The following is a 24,092-nucleotide window of genomic DNA, read 5'->3' on the forward strand; positions in this document are numbered from 1 at the left end:
AACCACCAGGAGAACTCCCTCTCCACAGCCACCACAAAGCTCTGCCACACTAGCACTCCTCCTCCCCCAAGAATCACCGACCAGGACCATAACTCAGATCCAAGCAGGGCAAAGCAAGAGAACCTTGCCTCAGTGCCACCAAAGTGCTCCCTGCTCTCCAGCTCTGATCAGTCATTTGATTCCCTCCACAGTGTGGGGCCGGGGCTCCTGAAGCAGCTGCTGGTGCTGCTTCTGCTGCCACCTCCACCCCCCCACCCCCCGGGCTGTGAGTGGCCCAGGTACTTCCCTCACCCAAATTCAGAAGTTTTCCCACTGACCAGCTCTGTTGTCTTTGGCATTTGTGGGTTGAGAAGTCTGGTAACTTCCACAGATCAGTGATTCAGGGCCCTGAGCCCTGTTCTGCCTGGTTTGTCCTGGTACAGCCCATGTTGGGCTGTGCTCCACTCCCCATACAGTGTGACAGACCCTTCCTGCGACCATCTAGGCTCTCTTGAGCTGGAGACTTGTTTTCCTTTGTTATTTTGTGGGTTTTATAGCTCTACAATTTATATATAGTCATTTTTTACAAGTGTTTGGAGGGATTTGGGGGAGACCTTAGGTGAGCCCCTGTTTTCTAGCTGCCATCTTGGCTCTGCCCCCTTCAGTTCATTTTATAGATTAAAGAGCTAAGACAAACAGAGTTAAGTGACTTGCCTAGGGTCAAACAGTGTCTGAGGCCATATTTGAAGTCACAAAGACTTCAGGCCTGGCACTCTATCCACTGCACCACCTAGCTGCCCTCTTCAAAGAGTTAGAAATGAGTATCAGAAAGAAGTCAGAGGAGAAGCACTGGAAAGGTGTGAGCAAACTGCAGCAAGTAACCAATGAAGCACTTCAATGAAGAGATGGAATAAAAGCTATTATAAGGAAGTTTCTTGTAGAAACATGAGCTGCTCAAATGGTGAGATGAGGCATGTTGAGTGCACAGCCAGAGTCCTCCACTGGCCTCTCGACAATGGCAGGAGAAATAGAAAAAGGCCTTCATCATGTTGGATCGACCCCCATGGGAATGTCTGAGAAGACACCAACAAGTGTCCCACGAGATCATAGACAAAGGTGGGTGGTGATCTGCCTCATTGGAGGAAATGTTCGTATTGTTGAGATCACAGTCCCATCTGGGTAAATCAATCTGCTCTTGTTAAATATCTTATTTTGTTAGTAGCTCAGGTCTATAGGGGGATCTCAGAGAAGGGACACTGAAGTTCTGGGCATTATGCTTTAGCAAAAGAGTGCTGGACCTGATCACTTGAGTTCAGCTCCCAGACCTGCCGATAAATTGCTATGCAACCATGAGAGAGTCACATCCCTTCTCTGAGCCTTACTTTCTTCATCAACAAAATGAAATAGTTGAGCTAGAAGATTCAAAAACAAATAGAATTCAACAAATATTTGTTCAGCTTTTACAGTCAAACCAAAATGCAAGGCATTAGGGATGTAATGATGAAAACACATCTCTCTTCAAGGAACATCTAGTTCCATGAGGGAATTGTCCTGTACATGGGAGTAGTAAAGGGTAGATGGGATGGGTCAAAGGAGGGGTCCAGAAGAAGTCATCCTGAAGGTCCCCAAGAGGCTTAAAATCCTGTGACGCTATGGTTATAGTGACCAATAAGGTAATCTGGAATATCTTCTCGACAGTATCATGGGTGCTCTGAACTAAACAATTAGGAAGTTGGGCCACATAGATCCTGATTTATGAAGCTACCTAATACTGCCGAACCATCTCATGGAGCTGGAACATGGAAAATTCTTCAGGAATTGTGGGTTATTATTAATATTCTCTTCCTGGACCCCTGCTCTTTCTCCTCACCCAAGTTTTTAATTTCCCTTCATTATCCTCTGATACCTACCTAACTCAGAGGTTGGATATGGATGGCCCAGAGATAAACTGACTGAAGCAGGAGTAATAGGAGTGGTGAAATACATATCTGCTACATAGGGATACTCTCATTAATTAACCTGCCTGGACTCAGTCCACTTGACAAAATGGCAAGAGTACTGGATTTGAGTCAAGGAAACCTGGGTTAAAATCCTGCCTCATTAGTAACTTAGATGTATGAAGCTGAGGAGTCACTAAACTTTTAAGAGACCTCAGTATCTTCATCTGGGAAAGAGAATAATAATGCTTCCATTGCTTCCTTCACAGGGTTGTTGGGAGGGAAACATTTTGTAAACCTTTGAATATCATATAAATATGAAGTATTATTACATACATTGATGTGAGTGAGGTTGGTTGCTTGTGAAAATAGACTGTTTGAGCCTTAGCAAGCAGTTATCAGCTTGTTGAAAGGAACCATTCAGCCTGTTGGCTGAAAACCTTTATGGGAAGTCGATCATTTTCCCAAAATGGTTCTATTGCTTGGCTGGAGAGTTTTCTCATTTGAACATGTTGCTCAGAAGAGTGTATGCCTGCCGTCTTATTTCTCCTCAAATCTCGTTGCATAAACATGGTCTTGAAAGCTGGAAGTCCCTGTCTAAATCACTTGACAAAGGAATTTGAGTTGCTGAAGCCTGAGCTAGTCAGGTTGGTGTGCAACGGAAGGGAATTCTTCTGTTTGTCTCTGAAATTGTGCCTGGAAGGGATGATAAGTTATGAACAGATTTTTGCCCAATACAGCTTCCTCTCATCTAAATAATGATGATTTCTTTTCTAGATTCACAGGCTCTTCTGAGTATAACTCTTCGCTCATGATTAAAACCTTCTTAATTAGAAGCTAGAGAATTTGGTCTAATTTAAAACCAATTTAGAATTCTGGGATTGGAATTCTAATCTTTTTGGTGTTTGTGCCCATGTGCCAGGATGCCCTTAGCAAAACATAGCTTCCTCTTTCTAAGAATGAAAACGTTCTTTAAAAGCCTATTAAAGAGGCCCTAAGGAGTTCACTGACATCAAACAACACTCAAAAGTCAGTATTTTGCAGATTTCAGTTTAAATTAGATAGAAACACATGGACTATATTTCCCTTGATAAACACAAGATCCTAAAAATTAAGGACATAATTTAGATGGTTTGAAAACTTCTGGGAGGGCATAATAGGCAATCAAAGGGTCAAAATTACGGCCTTTGGGAGAAGGAACAGGACCCAGAGGAGAGTAATCAAAGTGACTGAATTATTAGAAAATAAGAACTATAAAGCATGGTTAAAAGACCTGGAATTGCTGTTTTTGGGAAAATAGCTAGAAGAAAACTCAATGATAGTGTTCAAGATGAGTACTCAAATGAATCAATACTTTTATTGATGTGGGTATTCCTTCCAATGATGCCGATGGAAAACCACCCATGCCTGCTCATGCTGTGAGATTACCACTCTTGCGCATAAGTGCATCATAAAAGTGGTCAAAGCAATTAATCTTTCTGAGTCTCAGATTGTAGAATCAGGGGACTAGATTTCCAGTCCTAAACTCCTATGATGGAAATGGTTAAAAAGCAGATCAAATGATATTCTAAATAGACATTGGGTCCTTTCCTGAGCTACCTGACTTCCTCTTGCCCTTTATCTTTTGAGGATGCGGTCACTGATCTACCACCAATAGATTTAGCCCAACCCCAAATTCTGGGCCCATGCTAGTCCATCAGAACTTTTGCATAGGCTGTTGATTTGTCTTCAAGTCTAACTTCCTGCTGGTCCCAATGTGATCTTGTACTTTGTTCCTAATAACTACTTTTCCATGTTTACTTCCTGTGCCTGACTAAATGTTTCTGTTTCCTCTAAGATACCCCAGGTGTTTTGTGGCTAAATACTTGTTTCAGTATGTTTCCAGGGACTGGAGTCTTCTCCATTTTTCACATTTCTGATGCCTTATGGGCCTTCTTTCCCTAATGCTAAGGGCATACTGGTCTGCCTGAGGTATATTGCTTTACCAGTGATGCTCCCAATTCAGTCACTCTTATCATCAACCAAACCTTATTTATGATAATGAATTCTCAGTGATCTGTGCAAGTGAAAAAATAGCAGAGATGATCAAATATTTATTTTATATTTGTAACCCTTTCTAACTGCTTTGGAAAGGGGAAAAAAAGCCCACACTATTTTTATCCTGATTTTGAACTTCAGAGACCTCTAAAAATGGTAAATAGAAATGATTTTCCCAGCCCAGTCATGTGAATAGTCCAAGATTTGTCACTAACAGAGATGTGTGATCCAGGCAAGTCATTTTACTTCTCTCATTTGTAAAATGAGGAAGGATTGATGGAATAATCTCTGTGATCCCTGTCAGATCTAACATTTTATACAATTCAGAACATAAGTTCATGACAAAGGAAAAGGCAATAGGGCATAGCAGAATGAGCATTGACTTGATGACTAGATATTTATTTGATAATAATCAAGTTATAGTTATATGTCATGGTTATAATGATAGACATAATCAATTTCATCATTTATGAAATGAGAGGTTGGACCAGAAGGCCACTAAGAGCCCTCCTTATTCAAGTAACCTATGGCCCCGTAGTGATATTTGGGAAAATAGATTCACCAAATCATAAAATTATGGAATTTCAGAAATTTTCAGCACATAAGAATACATCTAATTCAACCCCTACCTGAAATAAGAATTCCCTTTATAACATATTTAACAAGTGGCCATCTGATTGAAGACATCCCTAAGTAGAGAATTCAGTAAGACTGGTCTTTTTTGTTTTCCATTAATTTCCAAAGATCCTGATAGTGAGTTAGTAATCACATCTGTGTTCATGAAGTTCCCTCAATATATGGGACTGCTGATTAGATTCGTTCAGCTGGGTATTCTTTCCCCCTTTTTCTCAATTCAAATTCCTTGTTATGTTTTACTTAGATTAACGGTTAAAATGAGTTAGTTGTCCTTGGTGTACCTCAGATATCATGATCCTCTTCGGCACTCTGGGGAAAACTATGGATTTTTCAGAGTCGTAGGACTGTAAAATAAATCAATCTAACTGAAGTATAGTTACCCAGATATTAAAAAGTAAGTCTGTGGAGCTCCCAGGTTAAGAGTCCCTGGCCTAGAGAAAAGCACCCTTCCCTAATCACCTCTTCTGATATGTATTGCATTTGCTCAACCTCCCAGCAGAAAGCAAGTTTGTTAAGGGAAGACCGAGTCTCAATTTTGTGTTTTTGTCTAGAACTATGAGTAGCACATATTATATATTCATATATATTCATAAATGCTCTTTGATTAGTTGATATATTACAGACTACAAATAAGTTGCTAATCTATATTGGTAGAAGGAGTTTCTATATTGAAATTTTTCTTATCTTTTGCACATGGTACAGAAGAAAGAGAAATGATTTGAATCAGAAGAAGTTAGTTCCCAGCCCATTTCTGATGCGTGAACTTGGACAAGTCACCAGTTTTCTGGATCTCAGTTTCCCTAACTGCAAAAAGAGAAGGTTGGCCTAGTTGGCTTCTGATAGCCTCTCCCAGGTCTAAGTCTACAATCCTATGATTCTTCCTTTGTACACCATCCTCTGTGAACCAAAAACTGATTGAGGATAATCTGAATCCAAACTCTTGCTACCAGAAAATTTGAAGAGAACAAAATCTGCCTCTAAAAGCCTGGAAGAAAAGTGTTCACTTCCTTGGTGGTTATATTGTTAGAATTGTTCTCTTTCCTCTTATTACCTCCACAAAGGAATGCTGAGCTTCTGCCCAGAGTGGGAATGAGAACAGAGGAAGGGTGAGCCCTCAGCATTCTGGGAGGGAAGATCTGAAATCACTTACTCTCTGGGTGGCAGAATAAACACGTTGGCAGACGTGCCATCGCTTCTGAAAGAGGACCATCCTTTCTTGTTTTCTGAGACCCTTTTCCAGACTCCAAACAAAATAACATTGTTGATGCACATTAGAGAACCCAGGCAACCAATAATCTCATGTTCACTTCAAGAAGGAAGTAATTACTCTTTTCTAACACTTAAGGAAAGGTTTTGAAGTCAGGAGTAATTTTCCACAGGAATGAAGAATGTACCAAGCAGGAAGGTGATGACTTATTGCACCAGAAAAAAAAAGTATAATGGTTTCAGTCATTTTATTTTGTTTTCATTCTTTTAAAAATTCTTTCCTTTGTAGAAAATTTCCAGTTTGCATTTAAGTGATAGAGGGGGATGCAACTATTCTTTTCAATTTAACAGAAGCATAGAATTTCATGGTTGGAGGGGACCTTAGTGGTTCCTTAATAAGCCTGACCAAGAATTATTTCTATAACATGTTTGATAAGATGTCATCCAGCTTCTGTTTGGAAACCTCTAATAAGGATAGGGCTCACTACCTCCAAAGGCATCCCAGTCCATTTGGGATTTTTTCATGAGGCTTTTATCATTGGGAAGTATTTCCTTACACATAATCTAAATTTGCTAAGCTCCTTTTTCATCTTCCTGCTTTGATTCATTAGCTATGCCTCATAATTACTCTTTGCTGCCCCTAGGAAGGAAACTTTCTCTTTGTACCAAAGGCAATGGTTATTAGAGTAAAGCTAGCTAGATAAAATATTTGTTAAGTACTTACTGAGTGTCAAGAAGGGCTGCTAGGTGGTGGGTGCAGTGGACAGAGTGCCAGGCCTGAAGTTAGGAACGCTCGTCTTCCTGAGTTCAAATGTGGTCTCAGACAATTACTAGCTGTGTGACCTTGGCAAGTCACTTAACCCTGTTTGCCTTAGTTTCCTCATTCGTAAAATGACTTGGAAAAGGAAATAGCAAACTACTCCAATGTCTTTGTCAAGAAAACCCCAAATGGGGTCACGAAGAGTTGGACGTGACTGAAAATGGCTGAACAATTAGAACAATGGGTCAAAAATGCTCGGAATATAAATATAACGAAAAACATATCCTTACCCTCAAGGAGATTACACTCTAATTAAGGGAAGACAGCACATAAAAAGGGAGCTGGAAGGCAGTTATTGGAATACCGAGAGCCAGGAGTGGAGTCAGGTGAGGAGGTAAAGGAGTGAGTACGGCTGCCTTGGGCATGTCCTCAAGTGAAGACTGTAAAGGAGTCAACCCTCGGAGGATGGGGCGACAGAGCAGAAGGATATTCTAGTGTTAGAAGACTGTAAGGACAGAAACATTTTCCAGTATAAGAAGATTATTGGGGTATAGTAGAGAAGTTTAGATAGTCAGAAGCAGAGAGGTTATTGCTGTTGTTTGTCCTTTGTTCTCAAAGAGGACCGTGTCATCAGGAAGATGATGCCATGACTTGCAAGTGAATTGGATCTAAGTGAGGGAGGTCTGTGCAAGGTCACCAGTCTCACTTTCTCCTCTGGAGCCATCTGGGTCCAGTGTCAACATATAGATCAGTATGACTGGAGATGGCCCCTGGAGTAGAGATAGGACAGGAGTGAGGGCACTTGTTCAACAGTGTACGGTACTAAGAGCGATGCTTGCTAGAGTGTGAGATGCTTATGGTTTTAATTCCAACGCCAGTAGGCAATTCTGAGTTTTACCATGTTAAGGCCTGTAAAGGAAGCCATTGCAACTGAAATTCAATGTAAAATCTAGCCTACCATACTAATTCTGGGGAGATACTATGGTGAAACATTCAAGAAAATTTTAGTCATTTAGGGAGCAGATGAGATCACTCTCAGCTCCTCCCAACTCTCACCTGTTTCTCAGAAATGGTAGCCTAAACCATATAGTATCTTAAAATTCTTTCTAATGTCCTCTTAGACTATTATATGGAGAGAATACAAGATTTACAAAAATAATTACAAAGAATTAAATTGATCAAGCAACAATCATTTATTAGATGCTTACTAAGTCAGTTAATAAATATTTATTAAGCACCTACTATGCGTCAGACACTGTGTTGCACTATGGGGATTCAAATAAATGCAAAAAAACAAACCAGTCCCTGACCTCAAGGAGCTCACAGTCTAATAGGGGGTAGTAACATGCAAACAATTCTAAATGCTGGGGGTACAAAAATCCCGAAACGAAACCAGTTCTTGTTTTCAAGAAGTTAAGATTCTGGTGGGGAAGGCAATATATTCTTTAATTTGTCCACACAAGTTCAGTATAATAGATGGAAGGAAGATAGTGACAGCCTCCATTAGAACTCAAGTCCTCTGACTCCTAGATCAGTGAACTTCCACTGTATAACACTGTCACCATAAGTCATTTGATTTTTGTTTGTTTGTTTCTCTTACATTTGTAAATTAATTGAGGTTTTATAAATCATTTTCACAAATATGCTAAAATTCGGTCCCCACAATGATCACTATTTCTAGGGCAGGCCCATTAACCCATGTTGAGACTTTAGCCATAATTTCAGAAACTCTTCCTTCTACCTTGGAATCATTAGAACTCTAGAAGGATCAGATTGTAGAGAACAGCTATTCCAGCGCGGTCTTGTAGAAAGAAAGAGTGGTAATTATGGAATCCAGTTCAAATCATGCTTCTGCTACTTGCTACCTTGTTTGACTTTGTATGACCTATGTTGCTTACACTCCCTGGACCTCAGTTTCTTTATTTGTAAACTCAGCGGATCAGACTAATGGCCTCTGCTTGGTCCCTTCTACCTCTAGACTGGTGAGTCTTTGATCTAATCTCTTTATTTGGTAGATAAGGAGTTGGGAGGCCCATAAAGATTAAATGACATGCCCCAAATCACAAGGCAGAAATTGGCAGAGAGAGAACAAGACCTTCTGATGCCCATTTCAGAGCCTTTCTAACCATTTCCTCTGTTCATTTTTTTTGCTACTGTTTTGCGCTATGTATTTTTCACTACTATTTCACTACAATTTTTCACCGTGAATAGGAATTCTCTCTGTGTATGTTTAAAAATATTCATATATATTTATGCCTCTCTACATAGAATATATATTTATATTTATACACACATATGTCTTTTAACTGGCATGTGATTCATATTTATATACATAATATACCCCCATACATATTCACACACACATACATACACATGTACATGTGCACACACATATATGTGCACGTGCGAATGACATGATTTTAAAGAGGAAGAGGAAATGTAGGTAAAGGCAGTAGAATTAGCTTATTTACATATATACATAGACATTAATACATTTACATATATATACATTTACATATATACATAGACATACATACATACATACACACATATTTATATGGCTCAGTCCCATAAAATTTCATTTCAAAACAACCTTAGTAAATTATCCAAACTCTTTCAAAAAATGATCTTTTTCATCTCTTCTTGGCAGGTTTCCAGTGACCCAGAAAGTCAAAATGTACTTAATGGAAGACCTTGTGAAGATCAACATTCCTCTCTAGACCACCTCAGTCTTTATGGCTACCTGGCCTCTTAACTGAAAGGATCAAAGATAATGAACCCGACTCGTGCCCACACCTCACTTGCTCGGTCTACTTCAGGACCCTGTAGTTCCCTTTATTGTATTTTAAGATTTGACCTGGCAGAATCATTTGGTTCTGTGCCCCAGTGTGGGGCCTGCGCCAGAAGATGCAGTGTTTCTCAGCAGCCTTTTTTTGAATGTCTTGGATTCAGAACTTGGACGGGCAACACAGCCCCTGGGTTTCATGTCAGATCGGCATATGCTAGCTTCATTCTCTCTCATAATGCTTGTGGTCACAACTATTCTCTCCTCCCTGAAGGGTATATTCACCAGTCTTTCTTATTTTCAGAGATCTAAGTAAAAATTCTGATACCTGGGGAATATTTGGTTGGATAGAGGTGAAGGGAAGAAGACAGACAGCTAAAGGCTGCCACAAAATGCCATTGCTACTGACTATGAAAATACCACTTCTCTGGGTGCCCAGGCCAGAGAATACCGGGGAAGTTTGCTCCATTCCGGTTCTGTTAATCCAGAATCGTGATAGGGGAATGTAGCCCTGGGAGAGGTTGACTAAGACTGAGACCCTTGAGGGTGGCAACCGTGACTGGGCAAGGGAAAGGGAATTCGGTCTTTTCCCATGATGCTTCTTCATGCCTCTTGGTACCTTGAATCACCTCCTGTTTTTAGAGAGAAAGTACCACCAACACCACCCCTGCCCCCACTCACCCCCGACATAAGTGCCTTTCAGGTAGAAAAATCTTACCCTTACCCCCTTACCCTCCATTAAACATCAGGGAAAAGCTTTTTTCTCCTCATACAGCTAGGTGGTGGAGTGGATAGAATCAGGAAGCCCTGAGTTCAAATGTAGCTGAGATGCTTACTAGCTATGGGATACTGGGCAAGTCCCTTAACTCGGCAAGGGAGCATCACGTTACCTGTCTTCATGCACGCACAGGGTGTTCACACAGAAGAAGAAATAGTCGTATTCTGTTTGACCCCAGAGTCCAGAGATACAAGCAGCCAAAGGAAATCCAGAGGAAGACAGATTTCAGTGAGTAAAAGAGAAAACTTTATTAACAATTGTAAGGTTGGGAGCCCAAGCCTCTCCAGGCTTTGTGGCCTGTGCATACATACACATGAAAGGTTGGGATGTAGCTAGGTTCTTAGAGACCTCCTTGATCTTGCCCTCTGGGTTTAACTTTGTTCCTGGTCTACTAGCTCATCCACTGGGAGAGCAGAAAGGGTTTAGATTTAAGGAATTGAAGGAAGCTGGAAGCATTTTGGAAATAGTTGTGTAACTAGCCTTCCTATTGACTGGTAGCCTTCACAAATCAATCTGCAGGCATAGGGGTTGCTCATTATTAACTAACTACTTTATACCCAAGACCCTAGGCTCTGGACCAGAAAGTTGAATTAAAAAAAAAAGACTGAAGGCACTTAATAACCCAGCCTCTTTCTCCCTTTCTAGATTATTTGCATTCTTCCACACAGATTATTTATTACCCTCCGCATAGTCTATGATCCAGTAGCACTGGCCTGCCTCCTGTTCCACATCTCCATTTCCAGCCTTCAGGTTTTTGCACTGCTTTCTCTACAATACCTGGAATGCTTGTCTTCCTCACTGCTACCTTATAGTTTCCTGCAAGACTCAGCTCAAATCCCACCTTCTACAGGAGGCCTTTCCTGATTCCCCAGAATCTACTGGTTTCCTCATTCTTTGATCTACTTTGTGTAGACTAGATACATACAAGATATATCTTGTATGGGGGTGGGGAACCAGTGGCTGCTGAGCCACATGTGGCCTTCTAGGTCCTCAAGTGCGGCCCTTTGACGGAATCCAAACTTCACAGAACAAATCCATTTAATAAAAGGATTTGTTCCATAAAACTTGGACTTGGTCAAAAAGCAGCACCCAAGGACCTAGATGCCACTTATAGCCTGGAAGCCACAGGTTCCTACCTGCTGTGGATATATCTAGTGATTTATGTCTTATAACTACCCCTACCATTCCCCCTCCTTCTCGTTCTTCCTCTTTCCCCGCACCCCCAACCCTTGAGTTTAAGGATTGGTTTTGCTTCAATTTGTGTCTTCAGCACATAGCACAGTTCAGGGCACATTTAATAAATGCTTTCTGACCCACTGATTCCATATTTAGTTAGGTGTGTCTCTGCTCTTTGTTTCCAAGGAAATGCTTTAAAGAGTTTGGTGCTAGGGCAGAGACTCTCCTATCAGAAATTAGAAAGCCACTCCTAAAGAAAAAGAAAACAAAACAAAACACAGGCAAAAAACTAGGAAGACTTTTCCCCTTCCCTAGCCAGAGAGAACTTTGCTGGTTCTGTGACTGAGGTAAATATTTCAGCTTTTCTAAAAGACCTGATAAAAATAAAATGCTCAGTGCTTTGTGTTGAAAGACACAGTGGCACCTGCTCTTCTCATGAGGGAGAACCAGCAATATAATCAAGGATTTCAGCTCAAGTCAGAACCTGGAAATAGAAACATCACAACCCAGTGTCTAGTGGCAGCATGCCCTGCATCATCTGACAGATAATACTTGACCAGTAAAGTACCATCTAGCAAAAACCACTCACTAAATATATAAAGTTCAGTGGAACAATGTCATTGGGCGAAGGCAGCATGAATACATTGCCTGGAGTGAATTTCCCCTTTATGTATTTATCTTGTCCATGTATTACTGTACTATATATGTGTACCTTAGCAACATGCATTCCTTATGTTCGTGTATTCCCCACATGTATCTACTTTTCTCCCTGATGGCGGAAGAGTATGCTTCAGATTTGGGGGGGCGGATATCTTATTGCTAATTTTCCTAGTATGATATTCATTAAATGACTTTGCTTGGGACTTTTTGCTTCCTCTGGCTGACTATTAAATGTGAACACATAGATGGGGACTTACAAATCAGAATTTGGAGTTGATAAGGATCCAGAGGGTAACTTGAATCTGGATCGGTCTTCCCTGGAAGACCCAAGTTTTAAGTGGGGGTATGGTGCCCTCAAATGCTACATAATTAGTTCAATATCCTAAAATATAGTTGTTAATGGGTTTCCCATTACTGGAGATCTTTCAGAGTAAGCTATATAAGTACTTGTAAGGGATGTTGGAGAGATTTCTGTTCACATATAGGTTGGGATAGATTACTTCTATGGTCCCTTCCGAGATTCTAGGATTTTATGATTTGGACTAGAACCCAGAGACACCATGACTAGGGTAGGACCTCTAATTAGGTTAATCCTGTTTTTAGTGGGATGTGCTTTCTCCCCAGTGCCTTTCTGCTTGCCTACACAAACACACATGAACCACATATGTCCTGAGATAGTTCAGGCGTTGATGACCAATAAATATCAGAGAAAACAGTCCACTTCTGCAAGGATTGGGGTGGGGGTACTTCAAGGGGGAAAGAGTTGATTTCCATCCCAAAGTCAAGTTGCACATATCATACAGAGTAAAAGAGACAATTAAGCAAATGATCATAGTTGATTAAAAATGAAAGGATGAGGCTCAGCCCATAATGCCTAAGGTGCAATTTGGGCTATTAAAATGATTTCAGGGGGAAAAAAGTATTGATTTCATTTTAATTAAAAATTTTCAGCAGAGCTCATTTAGTTTTATATATTGAAATAGCTCATTGTTATTCAAGCACTCTAATTTTAAATAGTTATTCAACAGGCTCTTCAATTCAGGCAGGGAGATGGTCTCAAGTCTCAAATAATAATTTGAAAAACCCCCTAAGTGTTACTTTAGAGAGCTCTCCCTTATAAGAAGGCTGCTCACCTACGAGATCACAATCTAGCCAGTGTCCTGGAGAGAAAAAGGCATGGTGGAATCCTGGAGAGAATGGCTCCTTGCCCTCAACTCCTTTGTATTCAACAGTTTTATTAGTGTTGAATGTCCATGAATTAAAATGCAAAAAGTTGAGCTTTTTGCCTTGCCTTGCTTATTTAACCTTAATAAAATATAAGGGCCTGTTTCATTAATCAGTAACACCAGACACAGTACATGAATTTTATCATCTACTTTCTCCTTCGCACTTCAGAATGAAAGAAAAAAAGGTATATTGCTTGGGTTTGCCAATTTGGATAGGAACAGTAAAAAAAAAAAATGGAATACAGATTCAATCCTTCAAAAGACAAAAAAAATCTCCATGATAACTATCTCTGGAAAGTTTTAAAACAGATTAAGCTTGCTTTTTGTGTGTGTGTGAGCAAGTGTATGTGTGTGAAAGATGTATGTATGTGTTTGTGTGTATATGTTTGTGTGTGAGTATATGTGTGAGATAGAGACAGAGAGACAGAGAATGACAGAGACAGACAGACAGATCTGGACAGAGAGACAGAGACAGTGATAGAGACAGAGAGACAGAGAATGACAGTGAGACAGACAGACAGGAGATTGAGAGAGAGAGAGAGAGACAGAGAGACAGAGACAGAGACAGAGACAGAGACAGAGACAGAGAGACAGAGTGTATGTTAGGGATAGATTAGGCAAACTCTGGCTTTATGGTGCTAGAAGTCCTCGAAAGGTTCCTTTAGTTCCAATTAACTTAGACAGTTTTACTTATACTTTCTCAGTTTTAATTTCCAATTAATAAAATATTTTCTTATTGAAAGATTGAAATATTTTGGTATGATCCACTTTTCCTCAGCCCGACATTTTATTTACAAATCTGAAAATCTACAATTACATTTGGCAAAGAGTTTCTTCACCCTCATTACTACTGAAAGATGTTAAGAGACTTATAATACTGAAATGTAGCACATTTTATAGTTTCCAAAGTGTTTTTGAATGCATTATGTCACTTGATATCCATTGTCATGACATAGTGGAAAGGATATTGACTTGGGAGCCAGGAGATCTGGGTTACAGTTTCCCCACTAGCTATATGACATTAGGAGAGTCTTTGAACTTCTTTGAGCATCTGTATCCTTGTTTGTGAAAGGAGGGACTTAAATTAGGGAATCTCAAAAGTCCCTTCTGCTCTCAAGCCTGAAATTCTTAAAATTAAGGAATTGGACTAGATGATGTCTCTGCTTGCTTTAAACTTGAAGAGTCTGTGACTGGTAATTTTGTACCCACCATTAAGTGAAGAAAATAATTTGCCCGTGGCAACACAAGCAAAGAAAGTGAGCAAGCTATAACTACACCTTCAGATTTATAACTTCCTCTCTACCCCAAGTCTCTCTCCATTCATATTCATACTTAACAAAAGTGCCAAAGTGATATACGTAAAGCATTAGTCACACTTTGTCACCATGTTCAATAAACTCCAGATTATCTCTAGGATCCAATAGGCAGATGAGAAGGATTTGTTCCAATGGCCACAAAGGCAGCTGAAGCAGACGCTGTGGAGTGCTTAGAGCTTGGTCAGACATGGAAGACACCAAGATCATACACTGCATCCTGGGCCATTGCCAGTCATCTTGACTTTTGTTTTACTACTGGACTTAGTTGACTCTGGAAGAGAAAATTAAGCTGATGACTGTGTGCAACTCTGCCTCACTTAAATCTAATTCATGCTCAAGTCAAGATATCACCCCGTGATGTCATTGGTCCTCTTTAAAAAAGAAGAATGAACACAAGCTATTCTGGCATTTACAACTCTTTACAACTTGACTCCAATCTATTTTTTTCAGTATTACCTTATTATATGTTATTCCCCTTCACACACTCAATAGTCCACCTAAACTGGTTTTCTTGATGTTCCTCACACCTAATATTCTATGTCCTGTTTCCATGTCTTCATACAGGCTGTCTCTCCCTACCCAGAATATACTCCCTCTTCATCTCTGCCTCTTAGAATCCATAGCTTCCTCCAATGTTCAGCTCAGACATCACCTTCTGCATGAAACCAAGTAGGTAAAGGCTGGACCAGGGACTAGTACCAACTTCCACTTAAATTACATTGCATTTATTTTGTATAAATTTGCCATATATGCATATGTGTTCAGGTTAATTTCAATGGTAGAATGTAAGTTCCTTGGTGGAATTGACTATTTTATTTCTTCTGTTTCTGGCTTCTATGATAGAAGGTTGTGGAAACAGCAGGAGAAAAAAGAAGGATTTAAACCAAATAGGAGACAAAAATCATCTAGCTGACTTAGATGGCCTTGGACTAGTGAAATAGATTCAGAGATGGAATTTGGGAGAGAGAAATATGGTAAAATTTGGAAGAAATATGAAGAATAATCTCTAGACCCAAATATTGCTTCTGATCCTATTAGTAGCTCAGGGTCCAGGACAATTAAGGCGGATAAAAATGGGATTAAAGAAGAGCAAGGAACAGGAAATAGATCCAACAGAGGTCAACTCAAGAAAGAAAAGGAGAATTTTGGTGGGCAGACAAGGCAAGGTCAGTGAGATAAGGTAAATGGAACAATGAGCAGGTTAAACAAATTGATAGAGTGTATTGGTGGGTGGAGGAGAACTGGGGAAACAGATTTGAGATTGGTATAAAACTGAAGGGACTTGCCATTCTTGCTGCCTAGGAGAATGAAGCTAGAGGGATCTCCTTAGCTCTGAGCTGCAGTGAGCTAACCTGATCTATTGTCTGCTTTGAACTTGGCATTAGCCTGGGGAGCCTCTGGGACCAAATCACCAGCTTGCCTAATGAGGGTCAAACTACATCGGATGGGACACAGAACAGGTCAAAGATGAGTAAGATTAGCCCCAAGAAGTCCCTGCCCTCCTAGTCAGAGTAAAATAAAGAGAACCTTTCTTTGAAAAAAAATAAAAAGACTAAAGGGGAATGAGGTATAGGTATGGCAGTGACCTTGTTGTTAAGACCTGGAAAGGGATCTGAATGACATAATCAAATTATGATCAAGTGATATTGGCCATAAAAAATTTTAACTATATGGTTAGTGTTGAGATGCACTCTTCCACAAATAGTTTTAAGAAGTCTCAAACATTATGGAGAATTGGGGAGGTTGTGCAGTGACTTGTTATCTCTACTCCAAGTGTAGGCTCTTTTCATTTTTGAGGGGGGGGGCAGGGCAATTGGGGTTAAGTTACTTGCCTAAGGTCACACAGCTAGTACATGTATCAAGTGTCTGCACCTGGATTTGAACTCAGGTCCTCCTGACTTCAGGGCTGGTGCTCTACTCACTGCACCACCTAGCTGCCCCATCTCTTTTCCTTCTTAAAGGAGGTGAAGGGATTCAAAGAATGACCCTCCATACAGTTAGGAGAGAAAAATATGCATAGCTTCATTGGGGGAAAAGGAGGATCTGAGGTGAAGGAAGGGGGACTTGACCCTGGTCAGGATGATGGAGAATGGAACAACATTACACAGAGGAGAAAGGGAAGGAAAAGGATTGCCTAAAATCAAATCTGAGATTCTTCGTGAAGAGAAGAGGCTGGATTCTCTGAGATAGAAGAAGCTGTTTATTCTCTGCAGAATGTTATAATAGAACCACAGAAGCTATGAGGTGAGAGATCATCCATTAAGAGGCACAGGAAGAGTTGCAGTAGTTTGTTATTCCCTGCTATCTGGCAATAGAGGGTTGCTGTTATTAGAATGTATATCATATTGAGAATCTCCCAAGGCTTATAAAAATGGATGACAACCACCAAGTTTTGCTGATCCATGTGTCATGAATGATACTACCAGAAGGAACCTATAAAAGTATTGTCAAGGCTTACAAAGTCTTGAGAAAGAAACTGAAGACCATAGGACACAGTTTTTTCCCTCATCGTTGGCTGTTGCTTCAAAGTATATGGAGCAGAACAAAATCATTTGGAGAATGAATAAACTGGCTAAGAAGGTGATATCTGAGAAATAGACTTGTATATCTAGGTTGTGGCTTACAGTTTTAATAGCTTAAAAAACTACATTAAGTTTTAGGACGCCATGTACTTTTTTAAAAACTAGTTTTTGTTAGTTTTGCTCCATCTCTCGCTAGGAAACTAATAGCTTAAAATTGCATTAAGACTTTTGGGGCATACTGTATTTGTCAGTTGCCTTGCAAATCCAATGAAAGAAAGAATGAATGGAAGGAAGGAAAAGAAAGAAATTATGCTTCAATCAGCACTCTGTGTCTGTCAGCTCTTCTTTTTTGGAGGTGGATAGTAGGTTTCATCATGAGTTCTTTGGAATTGTGTTTTGACATTGTGATAAGAATTCCTGTCTCTCAGAATGATATTATTAATAATATTGTTGTTAGTATATAAGTTATTCTCCTGGTTCTACTCATTTCACTTTGCATTAGTTCATACAAGTCTTCTCAGGTTTTTCTGAAAATATCCCCTTCATAATTTCTTACAGATATATAATAATATTGTATTGCATTCATATACCATAATTTGTTCAACCATTCCCAAATTGATGGATATCACTTCAGTTTCAAATTCTTCACTACCACAAAAAGAGCTGTTATAAATATTTTTGTCAGCTAATAACCTCTTCATTCACCTCTCATTCTTCAAAATCTAGATAAATTAATGAAGGAAAATTCTGTTCTAAATCTAATTCTCACTAACAGAGAGAAAATGATTGACAGGCTGGAAATAAGAACCTTTGAGGGAAGTGATCATTCCACTCTAGAACTTTTAAGAGAAAAAAAAATAGGAAAACTGGATAGAATCAAATATGTGCTCTATATTTGCGGTAGGTAGATCACAAACATCTCAGAAGAAAAATCAATAGGATGCCATGCAACAAAATGCACCAGGGAAAGTTAGTTCAGGGAGGATGGGATATGCTCAAGAATGAAAACCTGATGCCACAAAAGTTACTTGTTCCAAGGAGAAGGAACATGGGATTCGTCAGAGTAGAGTTATGTGTATGCACAGGTATCTTGACATCTAACTTATATTTGTAAAATAAATTTACAGAAGATGGCACCTAGAATGGGTAATAGAAGTTCAATAAAAAGTATGGTATGATCTTGAAAAAATAAGTCAGGAATGTCACAATTCGGAATGAGCCAAAGCTGGAGAAGGAAGCAAGGACAACAAAAAGTGCTTTATCTATCACTCTATCTAGCCATCTATCATCTATCATCTTCCTTCAGAAAAAAGGGGAGATTAATGAAAAAAATTGGACTTTCTCTTGGGGTGGATGGGACAATGATAATTCACAACAGGGAGAAGGAATAGATGCTCAGTTCTCACTTGGTTTCCATTTTCTCTGGAAAGGATAAGGACTTTTATATTTGGCAAGACCGAAAACATGACCTAGAGAGTTGATGCCCAACATAAGTAAGCAGATAGGAAGAGAACACTTCATTGTCCAAACTACTTCAAGCAACCCTGCCCAGATAAACTGTATCCTTCTGTCCTAAATGAACTAAAAGGCATCATTCCCAAGCCGTTGTTAGGGATAGTTGAAAATTGGAAAATAAGAAAGATTTCACAAGATTGGAAAAGTACAAATCAGTGCCAATGTTCTCAAAAAGGAAGAAAATAGTATCTTCAAAACATAAGCTTGACTTAGATTCCTAGGAAAATTCTAGAAAGAGTTATTAAAGAGATTGATGGCAAATATCTAGAAAGGTAATCAGTCTACGAAGAACAAGCCTGGCTTTGTTAAAGGGCAAATCATTTCAGGATAATTTCATTTCCTTTATGAAAGAATTATTAAACTGATGGGTGAAGGGAATGCTGTGAATAGTCTACTTAGATTTCAGCAAAGCTTTTGGTAAAGTATCTCACACTAACTTCCTGAAGATGGAGAGAGATGGATTAGATGACAATTACAGTTAGAGGGATTCTGAACCTATTGGATGTCTAGAGTCCAGTGGTTTTTAATGGTTCAATATCAATGTGGCAAAAAGTCTTCAGTGGAGTGCCCCAGGGATCTCCGGTTGGCTCTGTGCTACTTAACACTTTTATTAACGACTTGGACAAAGGCATACTTTGTCATGCCCATCAAATTTGCAGGTGACACAAAGCTGGGACGAATAGTTAACACGATGGATGGCAAAGTCATAGTCCAAAAGAACCTTGTCAAGCTAGAACATCAGGCTGAACTTAGTAAGATGAAAACCAGTAGTGATGAGTGTAGTCTTGCACTTGAAGACAACAAAGCAACTCTATGAATAAAGATGGGGAAGGTATGGATAGACAGAACTTGTCAAAAAAAATCTGCCTTATTTTAATGGACTTTTTTGCTCAGTCTGAGTCAACAGTATGATGTGGCAGCCAAAACATCTAAGACAGTCTTCCTTCCTTCCTTCCTTCCTTCCTTCCTTCCTTCCTTCCTTCCTTCCTTCCTTCCTTCCTTCCTTCCTTCCTTCCTTCTTCTCTCCTTTCCTTCCTTTCTCCCTCCCTCCTTTCCTTCCTTCCTGCCTTCCTCCCTCCCTGCTTCCCTGCCTGCCTACCTGCTTGCCTTCCTGCTTTCTACATATACCAAGGACTTCCTAGCTTTTTTAAAGATTCAGTTCAAATCCCCCTTTCTGCAGGAGCCTTTCCAGGTCTCCCTAGCTGCTGATGCCTTCTCCTCCCTGATTACCTTACAAATACTCTGCATATATTTTTATATACCTAGTTATTTCTATATTTCCCTCATTAGAATGTAAGCTCCTTGAATTCAGGTCCTGCTTTTGCCTTTCTTTCCCTCCCCATTAGAGGGTTTGTTGATTGTTTGACTTCCTGCCTCTCCCTTACAGGTTTCAGGGTCAGTATGTTACAAATACACAGACTAGACTTTTAGGGAGGGGGTTTCACAGCAGAAGCTTCAAGCACAGCAGTTTGAAAGAGCAATGCAACTTTTTTTCAGTCTCCCTTAATGCCAGAAAGAGAAAACTTGTAGCTTTACTAGAATGGATCTTTGAGTAAATCACCTTCCCTCCTTAAGGACTCTACAAGTATGTGAGTGAAACAAGAAAGATGATGTCTGACAAGGATGAGTTACCTTGTTAATTAAATTGGCACTGGAGAATTTACTAGCTTTAATTAGTGTAAAATAAGTCCCAGACAGAAAGATAGTTATTAAAGCATGCTAATCAGATTAAAGACGAAGTACGAATTTTATGGGCTGCTTGGAATGAAAGCATTGCCAGCTTGAAGCTGGAAACATCCCGAACTTGATTTGTTTTTTAAAAAAAAAAAGTGACATTGAAATAATTTCCATTTCATTAAAATTAGTCACTAATCAAATTGCTAATGGCTTTGATCTTTAATACTTCCAGATCTATGTACCCCCATATGCACCTCCCATACCCCTGACCCCCAAACTGGAATCCTTGGATGGAGGCATGATTTATTGTGGCTAAACTTTCCATGTATTTTTGAACTTGGTTTGGCTGGTCTTCAGATGAAAGACATTGAGTCTTACCCAAGATACATACTGGAAGCTTTTCCAGAATTGAAGAACCTGGGAGAGCCACGGTGGCCTCTCTGTTTCAGGCATGTTACACATTCTTAGTAAAAAAAAAAATGAGTTAAATATCTAGACAGCAGTGTCACGCCACTCATAGAGACTTTTAAGAGATTGAATACAGAATGAGTGGTAAGGAAGAGGAAGTAGAAATTAACACATGTATTGGCAACCTACCCAGTCTTGTTCTGACACTCTGGAGAAGGGCTTGAAGAATCTCCAAAGACCGAGCCTCCTGGGGTCAAATCCATATCATGCAGTGGTATTGGAATAGGATTTCAGTAGCAATCTAGTCCCGAAAATCCCATGCAATTTCTAACTTATTTTTAGGAAATTTTCATTGGTTGTAGTATTATGGATTTACAAGAATTTTTCAATCTACCACAACTACTAAGCATTTCTTAAATACTTAATATGTAACAGACACTGTGCTAAGCACTAGGGACATATATTTTAAAAAGTAAAAAAAAAGTTTTTGCCTTCAATGAGTTTACATTCTAACAGGGGACGTGACATATGTGTAGACAAAGTTTATATAAGGGTATGCTAGAGCCAGGTTGTATCAGCCCTCATTTTCAATGTGAGCATTTATAACTTGGAAATAGGTAAATACTGATAAAGAACAAATAACTAGAATTATGAATAGTATGGTTTATATTGTCTGTCTATCTGTCTATCTATCTATCTATCTATCTATCTATGTCAAATGGTGGCCTTCTCTAGTTCAAAATGGGGAGGGAGAGAGGGAAATAGCTTAGAACTTAAAATGTAACAAGAAATTTAAAAATGGCAAACACTGTAGTAATCAGGCATTGCTTTATTGTTTTGTTGATTTTCTCAACTTAAGAAAGTGTTGGAGAAAACATTATTAGAGCAGATTAAATTTAAAAGTGTGTCACAAATACCGCCACCCCAAATATTTACTAGCACACATCTGAGAACATACAATATAGAGGGGAAAGCATCGGCTGCTGAGGGCGGGGCACCAGGAAAGGCTTCCTAAGGATAATGCTCTGGAGCTATGCTTTTAAAGAAGCCAGGGATTCTAAAGGGCCAAGGTGAGGAGGAAGGGCTTTCTAGGTAGGGTGAATGACTGTGCGAAAGTAAAGAGGTGGCGGATGGAGCGTTGGGTGTGATGACCAGCAAATGGGCCAATATGGCTAGCCCACAGAGTATGAGGTGGAGGGACAAGTAAAGATTTTTCTTTACCTGTCTTTGAAAACACTGACTTTGAGACTACCATGGCTGTTCGATGCTCTTACTGCTGGCAAGTTTGATTGATTTGTGGCTCTTTAGTTTAGTAGCTAGAACAGAGTACCTGAGCCTCTGAATTCTAGCAGCAATTATCAACCCTTCCACTCATTAGACACACAGGGGAGAAGAACTTGTGTTATTTACATTCTTACATATGTATTGTCTCTACAAATAGATTGTTTGGCTAAAGGCAACCATTGTGGGATTATGGCATATCAGAGAGCAGATGCCAGCCCAGAGGGAAACGTTGATTTTCAAAAAAAGAGGGGTGGAAGAGGGTAGTGGATTCTTCAAAGCATAGGCTGATTATCTTAACATTGAATCTTATGGAAAAAAAATTCTAGAATGAGCACCAAGAAAGGATAGTGTTGACCATCTCTAGTAAACACAGGTTTATCATGAAAAGAATATAATACCAGCTTAATCTCATTTAACTTCTGGACAGGGTTACCAGATCAGCAGGTGAGGAAAATTCTATAGACCTAAGATAGATGAGCTGAACTTTTATCCAGGCTTCTGATAAACTCTCAGATGGAAAGGTATGGCCCTGGTGTCAATATTATGATGCTGCTGATCTCGGTGTCAGGAATATCACACCTGGGTTCAGTTCCAACCTTTGACCCTTACTTGCTAGCTATGGGCAAATCACCTAATCTCTTTGAGTCTCAAATTTCTTCATCTATCGAAGGCTGATATTAATACACAAGAACCAGTGTCATGTAGTTGATAGAGAGTTAACCTTGGTGTCAGAAAAGCCTGGGTCCAAGTCCTTCTTCTGATACATAACGGTTTTTTGTTCATGAGAAAGTCGCCCAAAACTAGAAATGACAGATGAGTTGCTCATCCGCGTCAATATCAGCAGTTTCCAAAAAGGATGCTTCTGACAATGATAGAATCCTAAGTTTGGCACAAAGTAACTAGACAACCTGCTTACCAGTGCTGTGCTGAGGCTAAGAGGAAAAGGCATATGTAAACTACTATGCAAAATAAATCACTATACAAAATGTGGTTATTATTAATACTTATTATTATATTCATACCTAGCTGAAATATTATACTCAGGGACTAGTGATTAATCAATTGATAACAATCTATAGAGTAGCTAGGTGGTGTAGTGTATAGAGTGCTGTGCCTGGAGTCAGGAAGCTACCTCATCTGTAAAATGAGCTGGAGAAGGAAATGGCAAATCACTCCAGCATCTTTGCCAAGAAAACCCCAAATGAGGTCACAAAAAGTCAGACATGACTGAAATGACTGAGCTGAAACACAAAAAAATTCTAGTTAAGTGAACTGGACCTCTGTCCTTAACCTAGTTCTTATAAACTTTTTTTAAACTTAATTGGATTTAAAAAAAATCAGTGCTAACTATGTATCAGGAACTATGTTATGCATTGTAGATACAAACATAAAAGTGAAATATTCCTTACCTTCCAAGGGTCTAATTCTAATAAGGACAGATAGTATATATGTGACAGTGGTGGTCAGGGAAGGGAATCACAGGAAATGAGAGTTGTTATAAGGCAATCAACTGACATACCTTTGTAGGAACAATGACACTATGGCAGTACTGGGAGAATTAATCCACTCAGATTTGGAACTTCCACCTTAGGGCCCAACTACCTTGATGAGTATCTGAGTGAGCAAACACTCAAGTAGCCCATAGTAGCTATATAATTGTCTGAGAACATCCTACTAGATCATATGCCAGATCCCACATAGTCATCCATTCCAGTCATCTTGCCATCCAACTGCATATTTGCCCCTTCCTCCAAACAAATATATCTGCTTTTAAATTCTTGCTCTGGGCTCATCAATGCAATAAATAATACCCACTGGTGGGATTCAAATAAATTAACAACCGGTTCTCCATAGAACCAAGCTGAGGTGCCACCACCACTCACGTTGGTGGGCACAGGCCCCGCCCCTGCTAACAACCAGTTGGCCAAACTCAACCTAAAATTAGGTAACCGTTTCTGCCAAACCGATGCAAACTGGCTGAATCCCACCACTGATAATACCACTCTTTTTTCTTTTTTTTGTGGTGGTTCAGTCTAGTAGAAGGAGATGCATAATCAGAAGTGTTTAGATATCTAGGACAGATAGTTGGGTGGGATGTGAACCGTGGTACTCCAATGAAAACATAAATGAGATGCATACTAAATTTGAGAGTGACTTATAGCTGAGAGGGGACGCTGATACAGAGGGTGA

General features: G+C 39.6%; 1 pseudogene; it reads left to right on the top strand.

Moving 5' to 3' along the window:
- The first annotated feature begins 994 nt into the window (after positions 1-994).
- The window catches only part of LOC118854580, a 69,941-nt pseudogene continuing 46,843 nt past the window's right edge, over positions 995-24,092 (top strand).

Source organism: Trichosurus vulpecula, chromosome 6 (assembly GCF_011100635.1).
Source record: "Trichosurus vulpecula isolate mTriVul1 chromosome 6, mTriVul1.pri, whole genome shotgun sequence".
NCBI classification, from domain to species: Eukaryota; Metazoa; Chordata; class Mammalia; order Diprotodontia; family Phalangeridae; genus Trichosurus; species Trichosurus vulpecula.